Raw genomic sequence first — 26,855 nt, 5'->3', positions numbered from 1 at the left:
CAAACACCACTTCCTCAGGACAGGCTTTCCTGACACTCCAGACTATCTCATGGCACTCTGTTCTTTTCTATCACAGCACACCTCTCAGGTTGTAATTACACACCGTTATGTGGATATTCTGATTAACCTTTTTCTTCTCTAGTAAACTCTATGACAGCAGGTACTACCTTCGTTTCTGCCCACTCTTGCATTCCCTTACTGTGTACATGACACGTAGGAAGTGGCCAAAGTGCCTATTATTATTATGATTATGCTTATTGTTTTGTTATTATTGAATAGAAAGGACATCAAATCAAACCGACTTCCTGTACAGTGGTGGAAACTGAGGCTGAGAAAGGTGGGGTGGGCTTTCCAAATGTAACCAGTATATTGCAGTCTGTACAGTGATGTTGGCTGGTGGTGGAGTCCTATGCTTAGACTTTATTGGGCACATGAAACCAAGTAAGTATTCAGTTTCACTTATACCATGGGAGATAGTGTGGGGATAGTAACAAGGTTTCACAGCGGGGGTTCTGAGGACCATCTGGAGGTCATTTGAAATCTAAAGTGAGAAGTAAAGCCCAGCTGCAGAGGCTCTCAAGTGTCAGTGGGGCTCTAGATATGGCTCAGACAAGTTTTTGCCAAGTGCCTGCCTGGCCTTTTCTGGTGGTTTCTATTGGGTTGCCCATATGTGCAGTGGCCCTCACTCAAGGGCATCTTAATGGAGATGCTTGGCCTCTGCCTATGAGCGGTTCCAATTCCAGAGCACTGGTATTTGGTTTTAGAATGCACTGTGTGGTGGCCAAGCCAAGATTAGTTGCATCCCCTGACTCCTGCCTGGGTCAGTGACTTTCTTTTTCCACTACATCAGTCTGACCCTTTTAACAACAATGTACCCCATAAAAGGGCAAACCATGACCTGAAGATTATGTGTCTCAGGCTCTACAAGTGAGCCTGGAAGGCAACACAGGCTGACATATTTCCTTCCTTTCCCTGCTCCCCACCTGCCCAAATACACATTTGTAAAATACTGGTTTTTCTTTCTTCTTTCAGACACTTGACAAGTCTGGCTAGGACTTCATCTCTGCCTCATCCTCAATGACCTGTTTTTCCTATTTTTTTTCTGTAGTGTAAATCATCATTCCCTTGATCATCAGATGCTGTTTACTGAGTGCTCCAGGAAGTATGGCTGTGAGCCTGATCCTGGACAATGAGTGGTCCCATCTGGGGTGGGATCCTCACTCCCTAAAAATACTTGAGCAAGTATATAAATATCCATGGCTGTAAGCTCGAGGGGCCCATGAGAGCTGCATTCCTATGCCAGCATGCACATAAAACACCACATACCTTAGCGTAAAGCACTCCAACATGCTGGTGATAATCACAGGAGTCTGGACAGTTTATCTTGTAGCAGATCAAATGTAATATATACGTGAAAATATTCATTTCTAGAGAATTGAAATTAAACAGTGAGTTCACTTTGTTTAGTAAGAGATACCTTTCAAATTCATTCATGTTTTCATGAGCTTGTTAGGTGGATGAGGTTTTTTGATGTAGGATGTGTTGACTCTTCATAATTATGTACAAAATGTGTGTAAATGCACATGTATATACTTTTGGAGAGAAGGGTTGTCACCCATCATCTGATTCTTAATGGGGGTCAGAGTGCAAAAAGTAGAAAATCTTTGAACTAGACCATGCCTTGTCAGAATTCCATTCATCCAGTTACTGCTCTGAGCCGTTTATTCACGTGGATAGGGTACTACAACATTGTGCCTGTCAGGTTGCACTGAAAAATCACTCCCTTGGAAGAAACTAAAGAAAGACCTATATGCTCAAATTCTACCTTATTTTACATGATAAAAACCATTAGACATATTCATTCATTTATTCTGGACTATGGAGACAGTTCAGTCTTTTCAATTCCCAGTGTTTTTGCATTATGCTTTTAACAGTAGACTTAAATTTGTCCCTGCTACTATTTCCCATGTTAGACTGAGTCAGTGTTGGAGACACGTTTTCCCCTCAGTCAGCTTGTTTGGCTTTTCTGCCCTGTAAATCCCACTTTTGGCTTGAACCACTCTCCTGATTGTGTTTGGAACTTTTGAGACCCATTCACTGACTGGCCCTTTAACAGTTGGTTCTGTCTTTGGGTGAAGTTCACATTCCTTCCCTCATATTGTTGTTATGTAAGTAAAAATAATACCCAAATTTCTAGATTGAAAGCGCCTGATATAATGAATTAAAAAAAAAAAACCCACACTGAGTTAAAAAATATATTCATAGTACTAAAGAGTTAGAGGTAAGCATGAATCTCCTTTTCTGCTCTTCTCTACTTCTAACTCCCATTTCCCTAGAGATAATCATCATTAATGTTTTATCTGCTATTCTGCTGTTTCTTTCCAAGTTTGTAAAATTGATTATTCATACTGCTGTTTTTGATAGTAAAAATTTTGATATTATCTCTTGAATTCCTAAAGTGGAAAAAGATTTAGCTAGATCTTTTACATACTCTTTCTCTGCCAGTTCTTCCTTTTCGTTCTATCTTCCCAATATTTTATAACATAGTTTCTGGTTAAAAATACATTCACAAAATAAAATGTGAAGAAAAGCTAAAAAAAATTCAGAGCTTTTGTTATTATGACCATATAAATATTTATAGTAGAACCACATAATATTCTCTAATTACATATCCTTTCTAGTACAGCTTTTTGTTTCCTCTGGGCTTACTAATTGTCTTAGTTTTTTATTTGCTTCTGTGTAGTTCTTACTGTTTCATTTTCATTCTCTCAGCCAAACATTTTAGATAATGTTAATTTTTAACCCTGTATCTTCCTGCTCTAGAGTAATTTCTTCCTCCAATACCACCTGGAAATGTTCTTCAGTTCTCTCTTAAATCTCTTTTCTTGGGTATTGAATCTTCTTTCTTAAATTTACCCTTGGTTTTGAAGAAGATAGGAGGCATACATCAAAATTTTTTTTTTGAGATGAGATCTCAGTCTGTCATCCAGGCTGGAGAGCAATGATGCCATCTTGGCTCACTGCAACATCCACCTCCTAGGCTCAAGAGACCCTCCCACCTCAACCTTCCATGTAGCTAGGACTGTAGGCATGCTCTCCACATCTAGAGGCCCACTGACACTTGAGAGCTTCTTGTATTTTCAGTAGAGACAGGGTTTCATCATGTTTCCCAAGCTGGTCTTAAATTCCTAGGTTCAAGCAATCCGACCACCTTGGCCTCCCAAAGTTCTGGGATTATAGGTGTGAGCCATCATGTCTGGCAGGAAAATCTTTTATTTTTATTTTTTTAGAGATGGGGTCTTGCTATGTTGCTCAGGCTGGAGTGCATTGGCTATTCACAGGCGTGATCCCACTACTGATCAGCACAGGAGTTTTGACCTGTTCCATTTCCAACCTGGGCTGGTTCACCCCTCCTTAGGCAATCTGGTGGTCCCTGATCCCAGGAGGTTCACCATATTTATGTCAAACTTAGTGTGGACACCCCATCAGCATAGTGCATTACAGCCCAGAACTCTTGGGCTCAAGCGATCCTCCTACCTCAGTCTCCAGAGTAGCTGGGACTACAGGCATGTGCCACCACACCCAGTGGAAAATCTTTTGCGACTCTGAGTATCAGAAACATTTTGTTTTAGTCTTACATTTAATTGACAGTTTAGCTGGGTATAAAATTTTCTTTGAAGATTATTTTCCTTCAAAATTTTGATGCTATTACTGTACTGTTTTGTAGCTTTTGGGTACTATTCTGATCCTTTATCTTTTTCATGCTTGCTTTTTTGCCATCTCTAGAAGCTTTTAGTATTTTCCCTGTATTGTTGATTGTATCAGTCAGGATCTAGTCAGGAAAATAGAGCCTATGCCAGGTGATTCAACAGGAATTTTATATGAATAATTATCTTTAAGGGGTAGAAAGAGTTGAGATGACAAGTGGAAGAATAAGGCAAGTCAGAGATTAGCAACAAGAGAAAGCCATTACCACCTGCAGAGCTGGAAAGACCAAGGAAGAGATAGTTTTCCCAAGACTCAAAGTTAGGGTTGTCCATGTGAGCTAAAATGATGGAGTAAATGCAGCTTCTTCTAGAAATGCTGCCCAAGGCAAAGAGAAAGTGGGAAAAATATCCTTGCTTTTTTTTCTTTCTGGCACTAGTTTCCCACCAGTGCTTCTTCTTGCCTGAATCAAATAGATGTCAGCTGACAGGGAATGGCACGTGGAGGAGTCATTTTCATATGATATAGGGCAGAGCAAAGCAGATGAAGGGAGGGGAATAAATTGGAGGGGGTGAAATAGGCAGACAATTGGACTCATGGGTGTTTTGAAATTTCACAATGATGTGTTTTTACATCCCTGTTCTGAGCACTTTTTGCTTGCTTTTTCTGGAATTTTAAAATGAGATGTTGGCTCTTTTCAGCTGATTCTCTAATTTTTTTCTCCTATTTTCCAATTCTTCTTTTTCTTTTACTTTCTGAGAAACTGACTCAACTTTATCTTCCAGCCTGTTTATTGAATTTTAAATTTTTGCTATCATATGTTTAATTTCCAAGAGCTCTGTCTTGTTTTCTATGCCCCCCTTTTAAAGCATAGCACTTTGTCTTGTTTCCTGTATACAATATTTTATCTTTCTGAGTACATGCTTTTGTCAGTTGTAGAATACACTTTAAAAAAATATTTTTACTTATCCAAAGTTGAGATTCATTTTATAATTGGTGATTGTCATAATTTAATAAGCATAATTTTTTCTTTCTAAGGGCAACTTAGAAAAAAAGGTGCTTCTTACAATTGCAGGTATATTACATTTGTTGAGATAAAGTATTTTTCACTGAGAACTAAATCAGAAGGAAAAAAAGAGATGTTTGTTTTTTTTAAATTTTCTTTTACTTTCTCCATAGTGTATGTCTTTCTTTTTTCTATTAATTTTGATCTCTTTCTCTTTTATATTATAAACATTTCTTAAACTTTTGGTAATCCTTTGCTGTCTGTTTGTATTTAAGTGTGAGCCACTATGGAGTTCTCCAGAAGCTCTCTGTGGATGAGTGAAACTTGTTATAGTAGTGAACTTTATAATAATGGATCAAGCTTGTTTTTCAAAAGGTTATCCCAAATACGAATATCTGGAAGTTCCTTATGTTAGGTTGGTCAGTTTCAAAATTCTCCTCCAAATCCCTTCTTTAGGGCCATAATGCTTCTCTATATTCTGGCGGCCTAGGAAGTGAGAGTCTTACTTTTAGGACTGCAGACTTATTACTTAAACACAATTTTCAGTTTTATGCTTCACCCAATCTTGAGCTGTGCCTGGTATCTTCCTGTTCAGTTCTTTTTTGCTTCTGCATCTTCAGACAATAAAACTACTGCCTTTTACCTAGATAGGATGGGGCACTTTCTTCTCTGTATAAGGTTAGGAAGGAGATGTGACTCAATTTAAGGGTGAAAAATGGGATATTTACATAAAAATAATTAGGAGAGCTCTTTATACAGACTTTCAACTAATCTTGCTACTTTCAGTGCCACTGCATCCCCCACCTCCAGAGCTAATGGTGACTCCAATTCTAGAGCTTCTGAACTGGAGTGGCTTTGCTTCTTGTTGGAGTTCCTGCCACCCTCCTGTGTACACTTCAGTTGTAGGTTGTAGTTTTTCAGCTCTATTGAGTCAGTTACCCTTCCCAACTTCCAGCATTTTGTTGATATTTCTCATCTGTGATTTCCTTTCTCTACTCTTTAGACTTGTAGGTTTATGCTTTAAAATTTTTATTTATTTAATTTTAGTGGGGATTTTAGAGGAAATCTATGTTTATATGGCTGTGATTTAATGGAAGTCTCTTCCGTATTGTTGAATCTCAGTACCATGCAATTGTTCCAAGATGGTGGTGCCATTTTTTGAGGGGTGGAGATGGGGTGGGAAATAATCTTATCAAAGCAAGGGAAAGAGAGAGAGTATATGTTTGAGAGAGCGAGTAAACATACGTTTTGGTCAAAAATGCTCTAGCTCCTTTAGAAATTCCCATTTGGTTATAGTTTCCTTTTAATGGCTGCTTTTCTTGATTTACTAGCTCAGTGCATTCTTTTACCCTTGTGGACATAGCTGACTTCTGTGATTCTTTACAAGCTATTACACATAAGCAAAACACATGAACAATAATGCATGCCAATTGCTTTGCCAGGTAACAACAAAAAGGGTAGTCTCTTGCAGGTTTGTCACCTTGGTATATGAAGACTGTTGATTTTACTTTATGTTTGGGGCTCTTCCTCTAACATAGCTCTTTGCTGACTTTTAAAAATGTGTCTTTTGTACATGGACAGGAAAATAATCTGGAGATCCTGTTCCCAGTGTAATTAGACCTTTAGGCTTTAAAGTAGATTTTAAAAAATTGAGCTGACTCAATTTTAAGGTGAAAAAAAAAGGGGGATATTTACATATAAGTAATCAAAGCTATTTGTGTCCTGGCAGGTTATTTGTAGTTTATCATAATGTAATGTAGCAATTTTATACCCTTTCTAGAATCTGTTAGAACTCTTTTGTTATAAAATAAGATAGAAAAAAGGTGAAAAATATTTGAGGATATAAATTTGTTGAAAGGGCCCCAGTTAGCTTCCAATATACCCTTAGAGAGCAGAGACCAATTCCTCTGAAATGGATCCACCTTGTAGTAATCTCCATTGTTGCAGACAGCATCCTTCCAGTTTCAGAGGAGGAATGCAGGGTCCTGACTGTGGCCAAGCACAGCAGCCTTGGGCCGAGAAAGCCCTTGGCGAGGTCCCTCGTCTTCCTGGTGCTTCCTCTGTTGTGCAGCCAGATATTTGAACCCCCACCACAAGGAGCCTTCCCATTCTCAGGATTTTGTTGTTACATGCAGACAAACATTGTTTTCCTATAGGCTAAATTCAGAGGCTGAGTTTCATTGTCATTATCTGGGTATGGAACGTACTTAGTCCTTATTGACAAATCACAGAGTCTCAGTAATTACAGCCACCCCTTCTCATCTCCTATTTGAGGAAGAGAATGTTATTACCATCAGGTATTGTGCTGCTTGTCACACTACATCAGGAACATCTCTTGGAAATTTTCATTACTCTGGGTTTAAAATACAAAGGACTAGCTTTTCTTCAGCTCTAAACTGTCACCGTTCTATGGTGTGTAACTGTCTCTTCATGCAAAACCCACCGTTGTATATACAAATTAAGTAATTGCAATGTTCTGTGTCCAATTTGTGTTTGCAAAGATACAGCTGCAAGTGTAGTTTTGCAAACACAAAATTAGAGCCTAGTTTTTAAAAGTGGGTCAGAATTTCTCCAATGAATTTCAGAGATTGGATCTTTTGGGGTTTTATTTCATTAAAGAAAGTTGTGTTACTTGTAAAGAACATGTAAAGTACATTTAAAATAAAATAATGCTGCATCCTTAGTACTTTGGCTTTCAAATTCAGCTTCATACTTCTTAATGAGACCTCTGTTCTTGTTTTGGGGTAGAATTTGGTAAATGCTGTTTTTACTTCTAACCAGGTATTCTGAGCAGGGGGTGATTTTGTAACCGTGGATATTTGCTCGTTTGAGGTTAGCAGGCCACCCATAGCTTGTTTTTTTTTCCCCTTATTTAAAGTTGAAAATTTAACTAATTAAACAAATACCCCAGTAGTAACCAATGCACAGCAGTATTGTTAGGGAGGTGGGGTGTGTATTTGGGCATCCCCTCTCTCAAGGTCTCCTCTGACACTCAAATATGAAACAGGAGGTTGAGGAGCAGGTGGCTTATCTAGCCAATGTGTTTGAAAGGGACTGGGTTTAATAAGTAATTGTTTAGAATAGCCCAGACATTATGTGTTGGAAAGTCTAAAATGTTGAAAAACAATCCTTTAATTTCCTTAAATGAGGGAGAAGGCCCAGGATTAAAGTTGTTTAAACCAACTTGGGGCTAAGTATGGTGGCTCACACCTGTAATCCCAGCACTTTGGGAGGCCGAGGTGGATGGATCACCTGAGGTCAGGAGTTCAAGACCAGCCAGGCCAACATGGTGAAACCCCGTTTCTACTAAAAATACAAAAAAGTTAGCTGGCATGGTGGTGGGAGCCTGTAATCGCAGCTACTCAGGAGGCTGAGGCAGGAGAATTGCTTGAACCTGCCTCAGAAGGCTGAGGTTGCAGTGAGCCAAGATCACGCCACTGCACTCCAGCCTAGGCAACAAGAGCAAGACTCTGCCTCCAAACAAACAAACACCAAAAAGTGAAAAACCCAAAAACCAACTTGGATTTTGACACTAGTTTTGCACAGGAGCAGTATGGGAGATGACATTATTTGAAAAGTTATCAGATCCTCAGTAAAATCTTGGCCAGACACTTCCAACCCTCTTGTCTTATATGATGTCATTTAATTAAAATTGTATACTCCTACAGAAAGATTTCTAAGTTGACTATTCAGTCAACCTAATGGGAGAAATAAAATGAAGCTGTATTTGCTCCACTTCCGGCGAGACTGCCAGGCGGGGCTTCTGTGCGGGAGCTGCATCTGGATAGAAGGGGTCTTCCCCCTCCCGTCCTTTGCCGTCCTTCCCTTTCTTTAAAGTCAGCCAGGGAATAATTTGTCCAGATAAAAAGGTCCTTTCAGGCACTGGAGGGCTTTGCTAATTGTATCTGAGAGAATAAAGGTAAACCACACACTGGCTTTTAACAACAGAAAAATAATGAGTTCTCATGACAACATGTTTAATAAGATTAGTTTTATTAGGACAATGTAATCAAGTGAATTGAGGTGCTGCTCAAGGAATGGCTGATTAAAAGCCATTCATTTTTTCTACCAAAAGAACTATTAGCTGGCTTTCAGAACACATTTAAATAAAGAGGTATTAAAATCTAAAAAAATACACCACTCCCATTTTCTTGGAATAAATGGGAAACTTGTTTATTCCTGTAATCTTTAATTAGCTTTGGTTGTACTAAATTAGAATATTTGAAGAACTTGGGAATCTCCTGATTAGAGTGTTTTTTGTTTGTAAATAAATATTTGCTTTCCATTAGCACATATTGGCAGGTGTGGATTTCTTAATTGCAAAAATACTATTGAAGTGGCACAGTCTGAAAATGTGGAGAGCCACAATACCTGTGAAAAAGGTCTTTTCCAAGCAATGCACTTCATTTTGTCCTTCTGAAAGACAGTCACTGTTTTTTTTCTATTGTGTGTGATGATGTAATTACTTTCAGTTAGAAAGACTTTCTGTGGTAATGGTGACAATATACTTAAATATGCATGACTGAAGTAGCAATACAGTGTGGAAATATGTTTCATAATGGAAATGCCATGCGGGTTTCTTTCTTAATTTTTTTTCCTGTAGGAAGGAGAAGGGCAGTTCAGTTAATTTGGCCAGCTTCTTCAGAATTGAAACACAATTTAACTTCTTGTTAGAATAGTTCAATCACTTAAAATATGAACTGCAGACACATTACCAGTTCAGCCTGTAGAAAGAACATGCATCAGCTCCAGCAGCTGTACCCATCGGTGTAACTGAAGGAGTCTGAGGCAGAACTGCAGAGGATAAAAGCTCAGATTTCCTTTTTTTTTTTTTTTTCCCTCCCTTTCTCACTCCAATGCCTCTGAGCACCTCAGGGTCTCAACATTGTTTTTTTTTTTTTTTTTTCTCAACTTGGTGAGGAACTCTTTTGCACAAAATATTAGAGGTTCAGTAGATTAGCTTTATGAGGACGTTGCATTTAAAGGAGGAACCTGGAAAAGGAGGTCTTAAAGTAAATGAATCTAAAGGTGAGATTTTGCTGTCAGGAGTTGATTCACTGTGTTAAGAGAGCTGTGCTCATGAGACATGTCTTCAGTCAGACCACCTGATGGCTACATTCACAACTTAAACTCCCTTGCATGAAGTTTTCCATTGCACTAGTAAAGCAGAAGCAAAATTACTCTGCATTTTAGATCATTTGACAGGACCCAGAGAGGCACACCCATGTAGTCAGCCTTCCAGCTTGGAAGAAGAGAGGCTGACAGGCCACTGCCAGCTTCCTTGGTGTTTGATGCTGACAGCAGCCACAGATTTTTAAATTCTTAGGGCAGAGTTCTGGTTCATAAGGCCTGGCCATTGATGCTGCCATCCATGTGGGTAGATGTGGTGGGGGAGCCCAAGGTAGTGGTTCAGTACATATTAATTGATCGGCATTAAAACAATCGATGACCCAAGGCCGTGCCACCTTGTGTGCCAGAGACTTTAATCTGTTAAATGAAGTAAACCATACTGAGTTGCTCTTAGAAGTTATGAAAAATGATTGTAAAGGGTTTTTTTTTCTTTTTTTAATCTCAAGCACTTTGAGTGACAGTATCCAAAGAAAACAGCCTCAGCAGCCGAGTGCGGAACATCCTGTGTCCCTGTAAGCAGAGTGCATGCAGTAACAGTTTTAAGTGATATCCTTTCTGGGTTCCAGCTAATTGTTAAAAGAGAGGAACTAGAATATAATATACTGCTGGGGATTCAACCTTCTTACTGTTTATAAAATTTAAAAGGAGCTCAAGCTGTAGGAAATTAGTTTGGATTAGTATTTATCTTCTGATTTTTTTTTTCTTCTGGAGTGAAATTGCTTCCTCTATAAAGATCTTAGAAAATCTTGCCCCACAGACTGTGATTTGGAGGTGGGGAAGGGGGTGCACAGAGTATTATTTTTTGTGTCATAAACAATATGACTATTGGCCGAAATTTGAAGACCTTTCTTTTTCTTCCATTTTTATTTTTTCATTTTCTTTTTTTAACTGGCTCTTCAGCTCAGATGAAGACCTTTATTAATTATTTCTTCTACTCAGATATCTCTATGTGGGATAATTATGAAATCACTGGTGTCGGAAAGTTGTGTTTCTACCCTATCTTAAAGATCTTAAAGAGATTTATTTGTTAGTCAACAATTCTGTGTGAGATTGATATACCAATTTTCCCACTGTTGCCACACGTATTATATTTATTTCGATCTCAGGTTATTTTCCCTTTTCTGTACTCATTGGTGACATGTATTTATGGCAATCATATAATTAGAATTCCTTGGATTGAACAGATTTCAGGTGTGGTTTATTTGCCCTCTCAGTGCACATATATTTTGCTGACCACTTGACTCTCTCTGTCAGCATGCTTATAGTTAAACCTGAAGATGGTTGGTGACTGAACCCGCATGCACACCATCCGGCACTCACTGAGCTTCTCCTCTGGGTAAGGTATTATACTATATGCTGTGAGGACAATTTAGCACCTGTATTGGGGGCCCATGGCGGGTCAAAATAGATGAATAGAGATGAGCCTTTTAAGCGAGGCAAATATGGGGAATCCAAGCTTGGAATTAGAGATGCATTAGACACATTTAAGAAATAGTGAAATAATCCCACTTGAGTGGAGGAATTTCTTAGAGGAGCGGTTTGGAAAGATCTGTGTCTTTTCGAAATTTGTTACTTCCTTGACTGCCAAAACACGATCATCTCCAAGTTCTCTACCTACATTGCTGTGTCCTTCTTAATATTCTTTGATGACGCCTCTTTTTCACTTGCTCCACAAATATTGATGTTTCCCCAGGTTTTTCCCTTGGCCCTTTTCTCTCTAAACACCATTTCTGTGCAACACATCTGCTTGCCTGAGCAGGATGTTCACCTTTATGTGGATAACACCTAACTTTCCATCTCTGACTCCAACCTCTCTCCTGAGTGACAGCCCCCACTTCTGGTTTCCCACTGGCACCTCTGCCTGAACAGCACTATGTCTATCTACGTCATCTCATATTGGAGACTGCTCTATTCAGAGCTCTGTGACCAAGCCTAGAAGAGGAATCAAGGGAGACGAAAGTCTGAGTTCAAAGAACTTATTTTGCCCAGAGAAGAGTGTAGGCAGGCAAGGGAGTAGTAGTAAAAAGTATGGTTTCCAAGGATTTTGAAAATCGAGCCATTCCAGGCGATAATAACTTCCATGGGTTTACGGCTTGAAGGGTGACCTATGGAACAGTGGCATTAGCATCATGTGAGAGATTGTAGAAACGAAGAATCTTAGTCCCCCATTCCTTAGACCTACTGAATCATAATCTGCATTTTAACAAAATCTTCAGGAGGCACTGTTTGCATAGTAAAGCCAGAGAGACATTGGTAGAGAGTACGTGCAAAAAAGTGAGTTGATGAAATTGAATGGAGATGAAATAATGGCAGGCAAGGAACCAAGAGGCTCCAGTGGTGTTGAATGAATGGATAATGCACAGGGGCATTGAAGTGGCTCCCTAGGAATGCAGTAGAATGTGGGTGGAGAGGAAGAATGTGAGCTGACTGCTGACCTCCATAATGTATTCATTATGCCCTGAGAGCGAGGGAAGGGCCCTTGCATCAGATAATAGAGTGATATTTGACATAAAAGATTATTGATGTCTCAGTTCTTTGAGAACACTCTGGTTAAGATTTTTTTCCCCCTTAAATTCTGCATCTCAGGTCTTAAAAAATTATAGCAGATCCTTAAATAAGGATGAATTGTCTTTATCAGCAGTGGATCTAAAGAGATTAAGCTTTCTTTTCTGGCTTTATGTCAATTTACAAAATTCTTTTCAACAATCCTAAGACTGACTTTAACAATCTAGTATCCAGTGTTATTATTACTTTTTTTTGTTCTTTTTATGGCTCATATTTTCCTGACAGTTAATTAAAGGTTGTGTTTGCTAGGGCAAACTTTCTTTCTTTCTTTTAATCCCTACTGATATGCAGATAACATTTTGGAACTCTATACTTGCTAGAGAAGTCATATTAAGTCTTCTAAAGAAGAGGCTGATATACTTGGAATTCTATCCCTGGGGGTAAGTTAGCTGTTTAGGGAGATGTGTTGCTTGATAAACACAGGGACGCTGATGATAAAGGTGCTCGTTTGGCATTAGGCAACTTCAGTTCTAGTTGCAGCTCCATCCTTCCCTCTGCATCAGTTGGATGAATCAGGCAACTGTTGTGGGCTTTTCTCATTTACAGTTTACTAGCTGTACTGTTTGAGGTCTAAATTCCCTTCCAGTTGTAAAATTTTGTGATCTATAATTTTCTGAGGCTGTTAAAAATGCCTAGAAGGTTGAGAGGTTGAGATACGTGTACCCAGGAGTCTCTCTTGGATGGTGGCCAATACATTTATTGGGCTCCGGTCATTCTACCTGTCAAAATATTGGGAATATCTTTATGATTCCAAATCATGATATATCTGCATCTGTTATAGTCTGTATGGTTTTGGTAAATTTCTTAAGAGAAATAAGTCTCACCACATCAGTAGAGTATGTTAACCTTAAAGGTTTCAAAAAAGAAATAGAGTATCTTTTAATTGCCCAAAGGAGTAAAACAACTTTCTTACGAAATAGGCTAAAAAGATCAGTCTCTTTAAAATATATAAGATAGCATGATCCAACCTTGTAAAGACTATGGGACATTTCTTGAAATTTGAAGACAATGTAATTCTCAAACTGAAGGGATACTTTCAGGATAATTACAAGAAATTATTGTTTTTCCTGTTAGTTTATAAGCATATTAAATTCACTATTTCCATAGTTTCCAAAGACTTTTAAAATGGGTTCCAGAATGATTTAGATCAGTTCATTCTGATGGATCGCAAATGGGAATAAGAGAGTGTTGATCATTTGGTGTGCTGTCCTACCCTTTTAGGTTGACATTTGAGATCTACCACTGTCTTTTTTTTTTTTTTTTTGAATTTTTTTTTCCCCTAAGGGTTTAGAAAAGCAGCACATGTCTTTTGTTTGTTTGTTTGTTGTTTAAAAGAATTATTTTGGTTAAATGATGAGAAAACAGTACTGGACTGAACAGAAATATAAATGTTGACATTATTAATGGGTTTTCATATGTTCTAAATGCACTGACTGTGGAAAATCTACAATTTTCAAGATATAGGTTGTTCATTTAGGAAATTGATTGATACACAAAACTTTTAAACATGGCAAATTTCAAATATTCATGAATAGAAAATCCAGTAAAGGGAAACTCCATGCCCCTATCACTCAGATCCTACAATTATCAGCTCAGTCTAATTTGATTTATAACCTTTCCCATACTCTCACATCCTGACAATTTTGAGGCAGATCTAAGGCATCATATTTCATCTGTAAATATTTTGGTATGTATCTAAAAGATAAGGTTTTTTATTATTTTGTCAAAATCTGTATGCAATGAAATATGTAGCTCTTAATTGTAAAATGTGATCAACTTTGCTAGAAGTATATGTCCTTGTAAGCACCACTCCAATAAAGATATAGGATATTTGCAGGATCATATACTGTTTGTTCATGTCCCTTTCCAATCAATTACCATCTCCATAAGCAGCCATTCTTGTTTCTATTACTATGCATTAGTTTTGTCCAGTTTTGAATTCATACAGCACATATTGTATCATGTGGTTTATACTCTTGTGTTGGCTTCTTTTACCTTATATGCTGCTTTTGAGATTTTGCATGGTGATGCATGTATTAGTAGTTCATTCTTTTTAAAAAAGTTGCTGAGTACTACTACGGTGTACAAATACACCACAATTTGTTTATTTATTCTTCTGTTGATGGACATTTGGATTTTTTCCAGTTTGGAGCTATTGGGACCATAGCTGCAGTGAACATTTTTGTAGAAGTCTTTTTGTGGATCCATGCTTTCATTTCTGTTGAGTAAATATCCAGGAATGGAACTGCTGCATCATAGCACAGATGCATGTTTAACTTTATAAGAAGTTGTCAAAGTAGTATAATTTTACATTCCCACCAGCAATGTATGGAGTTACAGTTGTTCTACAACCTTATCTACATTTGATGTTGTCAGCTTTTTAATTTTAGCTACTCTGATGGATGTGAAATGCTACCTTGCTGTGGTTTAAATTGTGCCCCCTGATGACAAGTGGTTTGGAGCTGCTTTTCATGTGCTTGTTGGCTACTTCACTTTTGTGACCTGTCTGTTGAAATACTTTGCCCATTTAAAAATTAGGCTGACTTGTTGTTGTTTGAAAGAGTTGTGTCTTACATTTAAGTCTTAAATCCATCTTGAGTTAATTTTTGTATAAGATGTAAGGAAGGGGTCCAGTTTCAGTTTTCTGCATATGGCTAGCCAGTTTTCCCAACACTGTTTATTAAATAGGAAATCTTTTTTCCTTCACTTGTTTTTGTCAGGTTTGTCAAAGATCAGATGGTTGTCGATGTGTGGCATTATTTCTGAGGCCTCTGTTCTGTTCCATTGATCTATATATCTGTTTTGGTATCAGTATCGTGCTGTTTTGGTTACTGTAGCCTTGTAGTATAGTTTGAAGTCAGGTAGTGTGATGCCTCCAGCTTTGTTCTTTAGCCATCTTTTATTTATTTTTTGAGACAGAGTCTTACTCTGTTGCCTAGGCTGGAGTTCCGTGGCTCACTTTCAGCTCATTGCAATTCTGCCTCCTGGGTTCAAACAGTTACCCTGCCTCATCTTCCCGAGTAGCTGGGATTACAGGCAATGACCACTTTGCCCAGCTAATTTTTGTATTTGTTTTCTTTTTTAGTAGAGATGGGGTTTCACCATGTTGGCCAGGCTGGTCTTGAACTCCTGACCTCAAGTGACCTGCCTGCCTTGGCCTCCCAAAGTGCTGGCATTACCGACATGAGCCATCGTGCCTGGCCTCTTTGGACATATTTTTAAAATGTCTCTAAACATATTTATAATAGCCACTTTAAAGCTCTTATCTGCTAATTTCAACATTTAAATCATCTCCAGGTTACTTTCTATTCATGATATTTTTCTCGAGTATGTCACCTCTCCAGCCCCTGCATGTCCACTATATTTTGACTTTATACTGGATGTTGTGGATAATATGTTATAAAGATTGTATTCATAGTGTTTATTTGAAGAGTAAATTTTTGTTCTAGCAGGTGGATAAATTACTTATGGACATCTTTGAATTTTGGAAACTTGGTTTTGTTCTTTCTTAGGGTTGCACTGTTTTGGTTTTGCTTTTAGTCTTAGGATGAATTGTTAGTCTTTGGACATAGTCTTGACTCCTAATGTGTGGTCCTTTTGTAGGGTTTTAGTGGAAAGTCTGAGGCATTCCCCAATTTCCTCTAGCTCTGTGGGGTTCAAACTCCAAACTCTTCTGTGCAGAGGGCAGCAGTTCAGATGTTCCTCAGTGTCTCAGCCTGCCCTCTGTCTGCTGACTTCTGATGTCTCCATTGTGCTTGCGCAGTTTAGGAATTAACCACGGACAACAGAAGTTTATGAAAAGACTTGGGTGTTCCTTTCTCTGTGGCTCTGTTCTTCCCAGGATTTACTCCCTTGATACCAGCTCTCACCTATGTCTTCTGATCTTTAAAGCCAAGAAGCTTGTGACCTCCTTGAGTGTTAGCTGCCCCCTACCCTCGGGGGTAAAGCCCTGACAATTTAGTTTCCAAGCAGTATCATCTCTTATTTTGAGAGTCAAATCTCTGCTAGCTACTGTCTGCTTTTGGTCAATTTCTAGTGCCTTCAACTAGTTCTTCAAAAAATTTGGCTGGGCCCAGTGGTTCATGTCTGTAATCCTAGCATTTTTGGAGACCAAAGAGGGCAGATTACCTGAGGTCAGGAGTTCGAGATCAGCATGGCCAACATGGTGAAACCTGGTCTCTACTAAAAGTACAAAAATTAGCCAGGTATGGTGGCGGGTGCCTGTAGTCCCAGCTACTAGGGAGGCTGAGGCTGGAAAATCACTTGAACCTGGGAGGCAGAGGTTGCAGTGAGCCAAGATCATGCCACTGCACTCCAGCCTGGGGGACAAGAGGGAGACTCTGTATCAAAAAAAAAAAAAAAAAAAAAAGTTGTCCAGGATAGAAATATTTTTGAAGAGTTAACCTGATACAAACTATGCCTCCACATAGATAGAAATATTTTTGAAGAGAGTTAACCTGATACAAACTATGCCTCCACAACTGAAACTCTCTTTTTAAAAACAACAATATTTATACTAATGACACCCAAAAGTTAACCAATGATTCCTTAATTTCACCCATAATCAGTATTCCAAATGTAGAGAATGAAGGTTCTCACGAGGGAGATAATATTTAGTTTAGCTTTTTTCTTTTTGTTAGAGCAAACTTGATAGGAAAGGTTTCTAAAAAAATGGGTTTGCTCATTCACTGGCTAAGAGGCATATTGTTATTAGGTTGGTGCAGACGTAATTGCAGTTTTTGCCATTACTTTTGATGGTCTAGGGGTGGTAACATCTTCCCACCGTTTTCACCGGCCCTGGCGTTCTTAACCATCCTTTGTAGGTTTTTGCCATTAAAAGTAATGGCAAAAAGTGCAATTACTAATCGTTGTAGGATGAGCATCTCTGTCTCGGTATTAAAGCCTGGATGTCTTCCCCTTCACAGCAGCTGCTGAACCAGTTTTATGGTAATGTCAGGTATTCAGGACACAGTCAAGAGCAAAGAAGTCCGTGACAAAGGCCTCTGAGCAGCTAAAATAGACACATAATCGATTAATTTTATCACAGGGGAATCTTTCAAATCCTCACTCAGAACCTATTTACCCCAATTTTAAGTACAAGCATAAGAGGCCTTGTGATTTCTTCCCCTAGCTTATAGAACATTAGAGGGAGTGACAGAGAGGGGATGATGGCGTGCTACAGGCAGGCACAATGACAGTGGCAGGAAGTGACTGGGGACAGTGGCATGAATTTCAGTGAGTGCAGTCTCTGTATTTGACGCAGGGCTAGGTCCCAGGCTAACAAAGATACCTGAGGTTTGGCTTGTGCATCAAGGAGCTTGTGTGGTATCAAGGTACACAGATGTGCAAAATGGACTGGTGAATGAAATTATCAAAACTTTCAATGAGTGCAGTTATGGAAGGAAGGAGGAATTGGATGGTTCAGAGAAAGCTTCAGCGAGAGGTTCAAGCGGCTCACATAAGGTTGATCTCTGTCCGTAAGGGTCGTTGGAGGATACAGACGACATGTTGAAAGGAAATAAAATGGAACCTATAAATAAAGGCACCATTTACAAAGCTATGTTAAGAAAAACCTGCAAAAGATGGTTAAGAACCCCGGGGCCTATGAACATGGTAGGAAGCTATTACCACCCCTAGACTGGAAGAAGCAAGAGGAGGAAATGTTTCCAGAGCCTGCAAGGCCTGTGGCCGCTGAGCGGATCTGCCTGTGGCCTCTGGTCTGGGAGAGCAGGCTCCTGGCATCCCTGCTTTATCTCCCATATCCTCTCACCTCCTGCCAGTCCAACCGGAAGCCAGAGGACGGGAGCGGCCACCATTGGTGCTGTGTGTATATGTCAGCTTCCCAGGGCACAGAGCTGGCTGGAGAAGGGTGGGAAGTGGACTGGAGGGGTAACCTGAGAATACCCAGCAAAGTTGAGTAGAATTTTGTTTTAGGTGACATGTGGCCCTCGGGGAGGGCAGTCCACGCCCCAGGGCTAAGGTGTGAAGTACTTCAAGACATGCTCAGAAAATCCAAGTGGTTTTGTAAGAAGTGAAGCACAGAGTTCATCTTGGGGGTGGTTAGCAATGGACAGTGCTCCTCTCCCTCCTGAAGCATTTAGACTGCATTTGTGAGCTGTTGAGAACCCTAGAGGTCCCCAGCAGCAAGGGGACCAGCAGCCAAGGGGAGAAAGCGTGGCAGGAAGGAGTGAGGTTCTCAGCTCATGTTCCACCAGCGCAGACGAAGAAATAATATCTGAAAAACACAAGTCTGATGTCATCATTGTGTAGACAGCACAATCCCCACCTCAATAGTGATGGAAGCGACTGGACTGTTCATGATCATGGCCTTATATATCACAGGCAGCATATTTCTGTTACCAAGGCAGCAACATCTGTGGTTCATTTTGGGAGCTTTTCCAATCAAAGGTCTTTGGATTATATAAAAAGTTTTAATACTTAGAGAAATGACATTAAGGAACCTGGAAAATTTGCTTATATGAAATATCTTTTTTTCTGGATGAGGCTGGGTAAATGAAGTTTTGCTACCTTTATTATTAATGTTATTTATGAAGGTCGTTATTATGATTATCACTCTGAAATAAAGACCCTTCAGAACCAAAGTCATCTTATTTCACAGTAAGTGCTAGTTGGAAAACATGTAATCGGTAGATCTTTTATTACCTGCTGGAGTTGTTGATGTGTTTAGCTGCTATGTGAGGTTGGACACTCATCCTTCATATCTGGCTTATTTAAAGGCATCTTTGGTGAGTTTACAACTTAGCAGAAATCCTTATTCACTCGAGCTGATTCCGGAGTCAAGCTGTTGTTTGCTGCTGGTTTAAAGACTACGTTGAGACGAGGGACAGTTAGTTTATTGTCTCAGGGCCTGTCTTGTCCTTTCTCTTCCATCTTCTGCCCTCTCATTCCCTCTCCAGGGGCAGGTTCTGGCCCTTGCTTACCCTGATGATGGGTTGGAGGTTGACTCAGTCACAGGAACTGAAGGACGTTGTCAGTCCTAGTCTTGTGTCGTTTGTCTCTCCCAGTGTACCTGCTCACTTGCAGAGCCACCCAGTTATTGGCCAATTAAAAATAGAAATTGGAGCACAAAACTGTTTTCTCATATTTGCTGGCTGAACAGATGTGTCAATAGAATGAATGTTATAACTGGGCAAGTCAGCTTTAGACTCTTAAAAACCTGCCCACTCAACGTGTTCTTGAGTTTTGACCCCATCCACTGACCAAGATCTCTTTTTCCTGTTAGGATGTTAGCCAGAGTATCTGTCATAGGAGAATAGCAGTACCCATCTACGAATGTTTTGTAAGGCACAACAGAGCTCAGTCTATGTTTACATAACTCCTAGTATATAGTAGGTGTTCAATAAAATTTGGCTATTATAATTATTGCCCAGCAGTGAAGAGAACTGCTTGACTTTGTTTAATTTAGCATTTTGTAAACCTGTTTAACCAAAATACTGCTATTTCTAGAACCATTCATTAACATTTCAAGGAATGCTACTGTTCCATGGAATGCAGTTTGGGAAACTCTGAATTAAGAATTGGACAAAATTAAACTGTCGGAGTTGGGGTTCTGGATCTTAGCTCAGTCCTCACCACATCTTGAAATTGCTTAAATAAAAACAGGGAAGTTTCATTTTAGGATATAAAACAGAAATGAAAAAAAAAAGTCACCCTTATAAAAACCTGTATTTTTGTTCATCTCTTCTTTGTAAACATGAATCTAGGTGACTCAAGAAATTCAAGGGAAGCTGTCTGAAGTTCTCAGGACTGGTTTAAGAGGGTATCATCAAGTCAGAGAAATTAGAATTCCATGCTCCTTCTGATTTTGGCCTATCAGAAGTAATGAAGCCAGAGACTGCCCCTCTCCTTTTTCCCTGTCTCCATCTCCCTTTGACCCAGTCACCCTCCTCCTGTCCGCATCTCTGCCCGGCACAGCTGCAGGGTGAGTGGGATGCAGCTCCGGCTCCTGCTCCCGCCCTTCTCCTTTTGGGTTTTGGTTTATGCCTTTGCCCACTTCGACTTCGTGCCTTGACAGGACACAGCCCCTGGGAAGAGAGGCCTGCATGTGTCCCGAGAGGTCCTGTAGGGATGGGGTCCCCAGCCTTCCAGAGGCATGTCTGGTTGGCACTGGTGAATCATCAAGGCCTAGGACAGGCATCACGCAGTTGCTCATCTGAAGGCCAGGAACGATTATGTCAGTACCTGTGTACATTTCTCAAGTAAGCCTTCAAGAGGGTGATGGGATGAGAAGCATCTGTAGAAGTTGCATGCATGACACATCCAAAGGGCAAATATATCGGATGACCATATTCCCTGCGTGAGCCTTCGGAGAGTTTTCAAAAGTCATTCTCACTTACCTGTGCTCCATACTTACAAATTCCAAACATCAGTGCCCACAGAGACCTCATTGCTTCTCACCAACAGGACCAGCGTTCCTTGCTGAGGCTGTGCTCATGCCTCTGGGTTCCGTGTGCCAGCTCTGTGACCCTCTGCTCTCCCTGTCATTATAGGAGGTGAATGAGGGCCCTCACTCTACCTACTGATCTTCCTAAGACTGCTTTTGTTTAATGATCAAGTCTGTTCTCGGTGATGAGAGGAGAGAACAAGTCTGTAGGCGGCCACACTTCAAGAAGGTCCATGTTAATTTGCCAGCCCAGGGAATTGCTGCTGGTGCAGAGCTGAGCCCATGATGGGGACAGTTATTTGAGAAACTTAGGTCAGACCCTACCCCAAGTAAGTTCTAACTTCAGTATGGGGAGCAAGAAGTATGCCAGGGGGTTCAGTGACGCTTCCACTGTGCACAGAGTTGTAGATGAAGACCCCGGTTCTCTCCCTCCTGTGCTTCCTGACTGTCAGCCACCTGCCCTTTGCATTTTCCCAGAGTTCCACTGGGATAGGGGTGCAGATTTTCAGCTTAACTTTCCTCAAGGCTAAAATAAGTCAAGTGACCAAGTGTGAATTCCATGAAGGTAGGCACATTATAGAACAGACATTGGGGTCACTGTCAGTAAGAAAGAGACCTCCCTCTGTTTGGTGATGAGGAGGTTGTCATGCTACTTGGTTGATGGCAGTTGCTGCTGTGACCATAAATTGTACACTTGATTTAATGCTTTAAAAGGAAATTGAAGTACAGGTACTGTATTACGTTTGTAAAGTGTTCATCAAATGCAGAATATTCTTTAAGCTTTGCGCTATGCACACAGCATCCCCAGACCACTTGCTTCTGTTATCTACCACCTCTAGTGGTCCAGGCAGGCTGGACCAGTTTCATTTCATAATCAGAGAAGGTGGTTCGACCACTGTTCATTATGACAGGGGACAAGCCTGTGATGGGCCCATCTCCTCTCTTACCTACTTTCCATCCAAATTTCCCTTTTCCCCATCTCCCCTTCAACCCAACGGGTGGTTAGATGGCATGTCTTTTCCAAGGGACTCTTGAGAAATGCTGCCCGGCACCCTCAGCTTCCCTCCTTTGCCCTGGGAACCACTGGTCTGTGGTAGGGAAGGTAGAACCACTGTGTGCTATGCTTGAGTTCCTGTGAACACCACAGGCAGAGCTTCAGGATAGCCTAGCTGAGCTTTGAACTTGGTCATTTTCTTCCAGCAGCCTCTATCTGAGAGCTCGACAGGCTTTCTCAGGTATCCAGGCATCCCCAAGAGCTGGATCACTCTCACTTTACAGAACAGCTGAGGCCCGCAGCATTCTACGCTGACTTGTTTGGAGCACAGGCATTGAGGAATTCATCTCACTATGAATTTGTGTCTTCAGAGAGAAGTGAGAGCAACATGGCTCACTGCCACGGTTGGGAGCCAGGCCATGAGCAGCGACGCTTTATGATCAGTTAGAAAATAAAAGCAGCAACAACATGATTTCTATTCAGCTGTCCTCGTGATAGAGGGTCTAAAAAATCATTCATAAATAGATGTGGCTGGCGGGTGCTTTCAGAGAGGAAGGCCGGGGCAAAAACAGTGTTGTTCCATTCTGACCAGCTGCGGAGGTCAGAATCAAGAGAATGGAGATGACAGGCCTGGCACAGTGGCTCATGCCTGTAATCTCAGCACTTTGGGAGGCTGAGGTGTGCAGATCACTTGAGCTTCAGTTTGAGACTAGCCTGGGCAACATGGCGAAACTACGTCTCTACAAAAAATACAAAAATCAACCAGATTTGTTGGTGCATGCCTGTAATCCCAGCTACTTTGGGGGGCTGAGGCAGGAGGATCACTTGAACAGGGGAGGCCAAGGCTGCAGTGAGCTGAGATTGCATCACCGCACTCCAGCCTGGGTGACAAAGTGAGACTCTGTTTTTTAAAAAAAGGACATAGAAATGAAAGGAAAGAAAGTGAATGCCCTCTTGTCATGCTACCTTGTTCTGGCAAGAATAAGTGGAAAATGGTGAATGCTTTTCATCTCATTGGAAAGTCCCTTTGTTTGATAAACAGCACCAGTAATGATTACCCCGGAGCTTGGCTCTCATCGAGGCCCATGTCACAACTTTGCAACTCGCATGCCCAGAGCCCATCTGTGCGTTCATAGATAGCAGCAGTGCTGCTTGGTGGAGATTGGAAACTGCATTGTTCTCTTCTCCCAGTTTTCGGAGAATCTAGTAGAGGAAATGGCTGCATGCAGGAACTTAATTAGGACTTAGAGCTGATGACGGTAAGGAAAACTTCCTGGCAATAAACGATGCTAATTACTAGAACAGGATGCTCCTTGTGGGAATCCCACCTGTTACCTGTGATAGGTAATGACAGCATGACCTGTGTTAGTCAGGACTTGGACGTTCAGGTTCAAGTGTTGTTCTGTCCACAGGCAGGGGACACATCAGCTGATCTTGCCACTTTCAGCCTGGAGGTCCATTAGAATGTGTTCCTAAGGCAACTTCATACTTTTTTCCCCTCTCTTATATTTTCTTAATTTGCACATTTAATTTTCAGTGTCTACAATGTGCTAATGGGCTTTCCTCCCACTAAGAATCACGTGTAGAGTGCAAATGTTCTTCTGGAGAAAAACCAGTCTTTTGGGCTTTGCTTCTGGCTTGAGGTCCTATGAGGTAGGTGTTATGAAACTTCCGCTGCAGTGGGTGGGTGCCAGCGAAGCTCAGCGGGGTCAGCAGCTCTCCTGCTAATTTTGGCAGGAGAGGGAGACACTCAGCCACCCTGAGAAGAAAGAAGGTAAATCTTGTGATCCATTTGCAAATCAAGCTAGAAGGCGTTTTCAGACCTGGGCGTGTATTCAGGGCCTATCTATTTCCTTCTACCATCAAACCTGTAAGGACAAAAGTAACTCAAGTTCTTTGTTCTCCACCATGTAATCTTTCTTCCTATCCTGGATTGTAGAGGGGGCAGCTCAGATGGCATGTCAAGAAAGAAGGAAGGGGAAGGGCTAGACAGGATGTGGTGCTGGGCGCACAGTCCGTGCTTTGGCGATCAGCATCCACATGTGGTCCTGGGTTAGGATTTCGAGGAGGGAGCAGAAGGAGTAGGATGAGAAGTGGATGGGTGATGCCCAGTGGCTGGTGCTTCAGAATTTAAGCAAGCCCTGTCTTGATAACTCAGGAACAAGGAGCTTGCAGGGCACAACCCTTGTACAGGAAGTATAGAATGCAGGAGGACTGAGGAGAGCAGTGAATGCTCTTTCAATCTTCACAGTAAGAAGGGGATTTGATCAGAGCTTTTCGAGGGCACTTGGCATCACCCACAGGCCATGACTCTGTGATTCTCTGACTCCCCCTGTAGCAGGCTGGCTTCTATAAAATTATCAAAGAAAAGCTAGACCTTGAACTTAAAAAAAAAAAACTGGCCTGAGAATGAAATTACACCGCTAAAGTTCGCTTATTAGAATTCATCAGCATGCAGACTTTCTCAGCCATAATGACTTCATGGCCTAAGTGGAAATTGCATATTCCTTTGGAAAATCAAAGTGGCACAGCCAAATGAGCAGAAAATTCTTTAACTAGCAGATGCTATTTCTACATTATTTTTCTTTGACTGAAGAAATAATCACTCTGACATTTAAGCTTGAGAGCTAAGAGTAAGAGCCAGAATCTATCAGTTGCTTCCATGGTCCCAGGAACTATTTTCGGTGTTTCACATGCACTAGTTCATTTAATCCTCAGAAGAGCTCTCTGATGGTACTAAACCCCCACTTAACAGATGAGGAAACTGAAGATTAGAGAGATTAAGTACCCTGTCAGGGCTAGGACTGGACTGTGGGTCCAGCCAGCCAACTCCAAGCTCTCTTGCAAACCAGCTCTCCTTCCCACCACCCTCCGCCACTTGCAGAGGGTCAGCAGATGACCACTTGAACTGCACCTGCCATACTAGAGTGGAATCAAGAGCTTGGTGTTGTGGAAGAAAGAGAACTGTCTAGGATACAAACAGCATGACCAGTAACTTATGTGATACCTGTAAGAAAATCACTTGTTTTTTGAATACTGCCATTAAGAATTTGAAACTAAGCATGATCTCTAAGTGAATAATTCTCTATCTCTAGATCCTGCTTAGTTTCGAAAGCTAACAGTGAATGCTGACTCTGCCAGACACTATTTGAAGTCTTTTACATTTATTAATGTGTTTAAACCTAACGGCATCCCCATGAGATAGGTACTGTAATTTTTCTCATTTTCCAGATGAGGAAACCAGAACACAACTAGGAAGTGGCAGAGCTGGAAAGGAGGCCCAGGATTTTTAACCATTATTTTAGACTGCTTCTCAAGCACTAGGTTTTGGCAAAAACCTGAAATACCTGCTTCTGTGATGCAAACAGGACTCCCCATCCTAGGGGTGGATAGGTCAAGTAGATCCAGCAGCTGAGGTGTGTCTGTTGTGAATGTTCATGCTCTGAATCAGGTGATGCCGAAGGTCACTTGCAGCTCTCTTCCCACAAGGCCTCCTTCTAGAGATGCGGTGGGTGCTGGGTTTTCCCCACTAAGCCGTGCCAGGTGGTCATCTACAGAACGCTCAGTTCATTCTGCATCATTGGCATTTCATCATTGACACTTTTTTTCTGATATAAGAAGTCTTGGATTTTTTATACTTTTTGTATAGAGTTTGTTTGTAAGCCTTTTGGTGTTTCAAGATTGTATTTGCTCATTTCATATCCAATGAATGTTTTAATGGGTTTAAATGTGGGACTGGAATTTACCAAAATCTGCTTTTAATGTAGGTAAGGGGTGAACTAACATGATTGGGTGTCTGCTGAAGACAGTCCAAGTTCCTCAGTGTGGTCTCTGGATTCTCGATGATCTGACTCTCTTTACCTCTCCATCCCTGTCTCTTGGTGTGACCCTGTTTCTCCTGCTCCCAGCCTGGTAAAACATTTGCACTTCCCCAAATAGACCAGGCTGTGAAAATGCTCCATGACTGTGTCTTTGCCTGCACCTGAGAAACATGTCTTCATCTTCAAAACTCAGTTCAACTTCTGTCACTGCTTTTAAGCCTCTCTTGCTGTTCTTCTCCAGCCTGTCAGATGGGCCACTCCCTTTCTGGTATTTATACTATATTCTGAACAGACCACGAGCACAGCACAGACTCCAATACTTTAGAGCTTATAAAATATCATGATAGCCTTGGCTTCTATTTGTTGAGAATTTGATGTGTGCCAGGCATGATAATACCAAGCATTTTATTTAACAGAATTCTTGCAACTACCTCTTGAAGTAAGGTACTAGTCTCATGGTCAATATACAGATGATAAAAGCAAGGCTCAAAGAGATGAAGTGACTTCCCCAAGTCCACATGACCAGTGTTTATGTTATAAAACTTGAGGTTTCCTGAGGGCAAGGGCTGTATTATGTGAATCAGGGCTCAACTGGGATATACCAATAGTCCAAGCCTATTTTCCATTCCTGTCCTTGGATAGGGCTAGGGAGCAGTTAGATGTATGCAAAACACAAATTGGAAAGAGAGACTGACATTCTTACTAATGGCAGACAGCACACAATGCTAGGCAGGCAGGCAGAAGTTACAGCATCCACTCTTCTTTGCACCCAAAGCACCAGCACTCTGATATCAACAGTTGCTGAATATAAGCGAATGGATCCCTACTGTTTCTTAGTTATGCTCCACATTCAGAGAATGGAGAGAATGTGGGGCTGTTGAAGGTGGAGTAGACTTCAAGGGGGAGGCTGAACTCATATAAGCTTGAGATAGAGGCAGATGTAGGGAAGGAGGAGGGGACTGGACCAAAAGGGACCATTGGCAAAGGTGGGCACATTTGAAATACTTGACCTGGCTAATGGGTACAGTTTTCTTGACTTCTGAAATAGGCTCTCCAAATTCCCCAACTGAGGAAGGGTTTTTCCCCCTGAGCCATGCCAGGAAATTCATGGCATGATTCTTGTTAGCGCCCCCTCTGCCCACCTGTGCCAAGGCTAACAGACCTCAAGTATAACTCATTAATCCTTTGGATTGCTCATCTTATTTCTGACATGAGTCACGCGGTGTTTTG

General features: G+C 40.9%; 1 protein-coding gene across 2 annotated transcripts in view; it reads left to right on the top strand.

Annotated features, from left to right (window-relative positions):
* Window positions 1-26,855, top strand: part of NPR3 (natriuretic peptide receptor 3) — a 63,432-nt gene that overhangs the window by 23,884 nt on the left and 12,693 nt on the right. The gene's annotated exons all lie outside the window — the stretch shown is intronic.

This window comes from Saimiri boliviensis, chromosome 1 (genome assembly GCF_048565385.1).
Source record: "Saimiri boliviensis isolate mSaiBol1 chromosome 1, mSaiBol1.pri, whole genome shotgun sequence".
Classification (NCBI taxonomy): domain Eukaryota; kingdom Metazoa; phylum Chordata; class Mammalia; order Primates; family Cebidae; genus Saimiri; species Saimiri boliviensis.
This window is presented reverse-complemented; position numbering and strand designations above follow the sequence as displayed.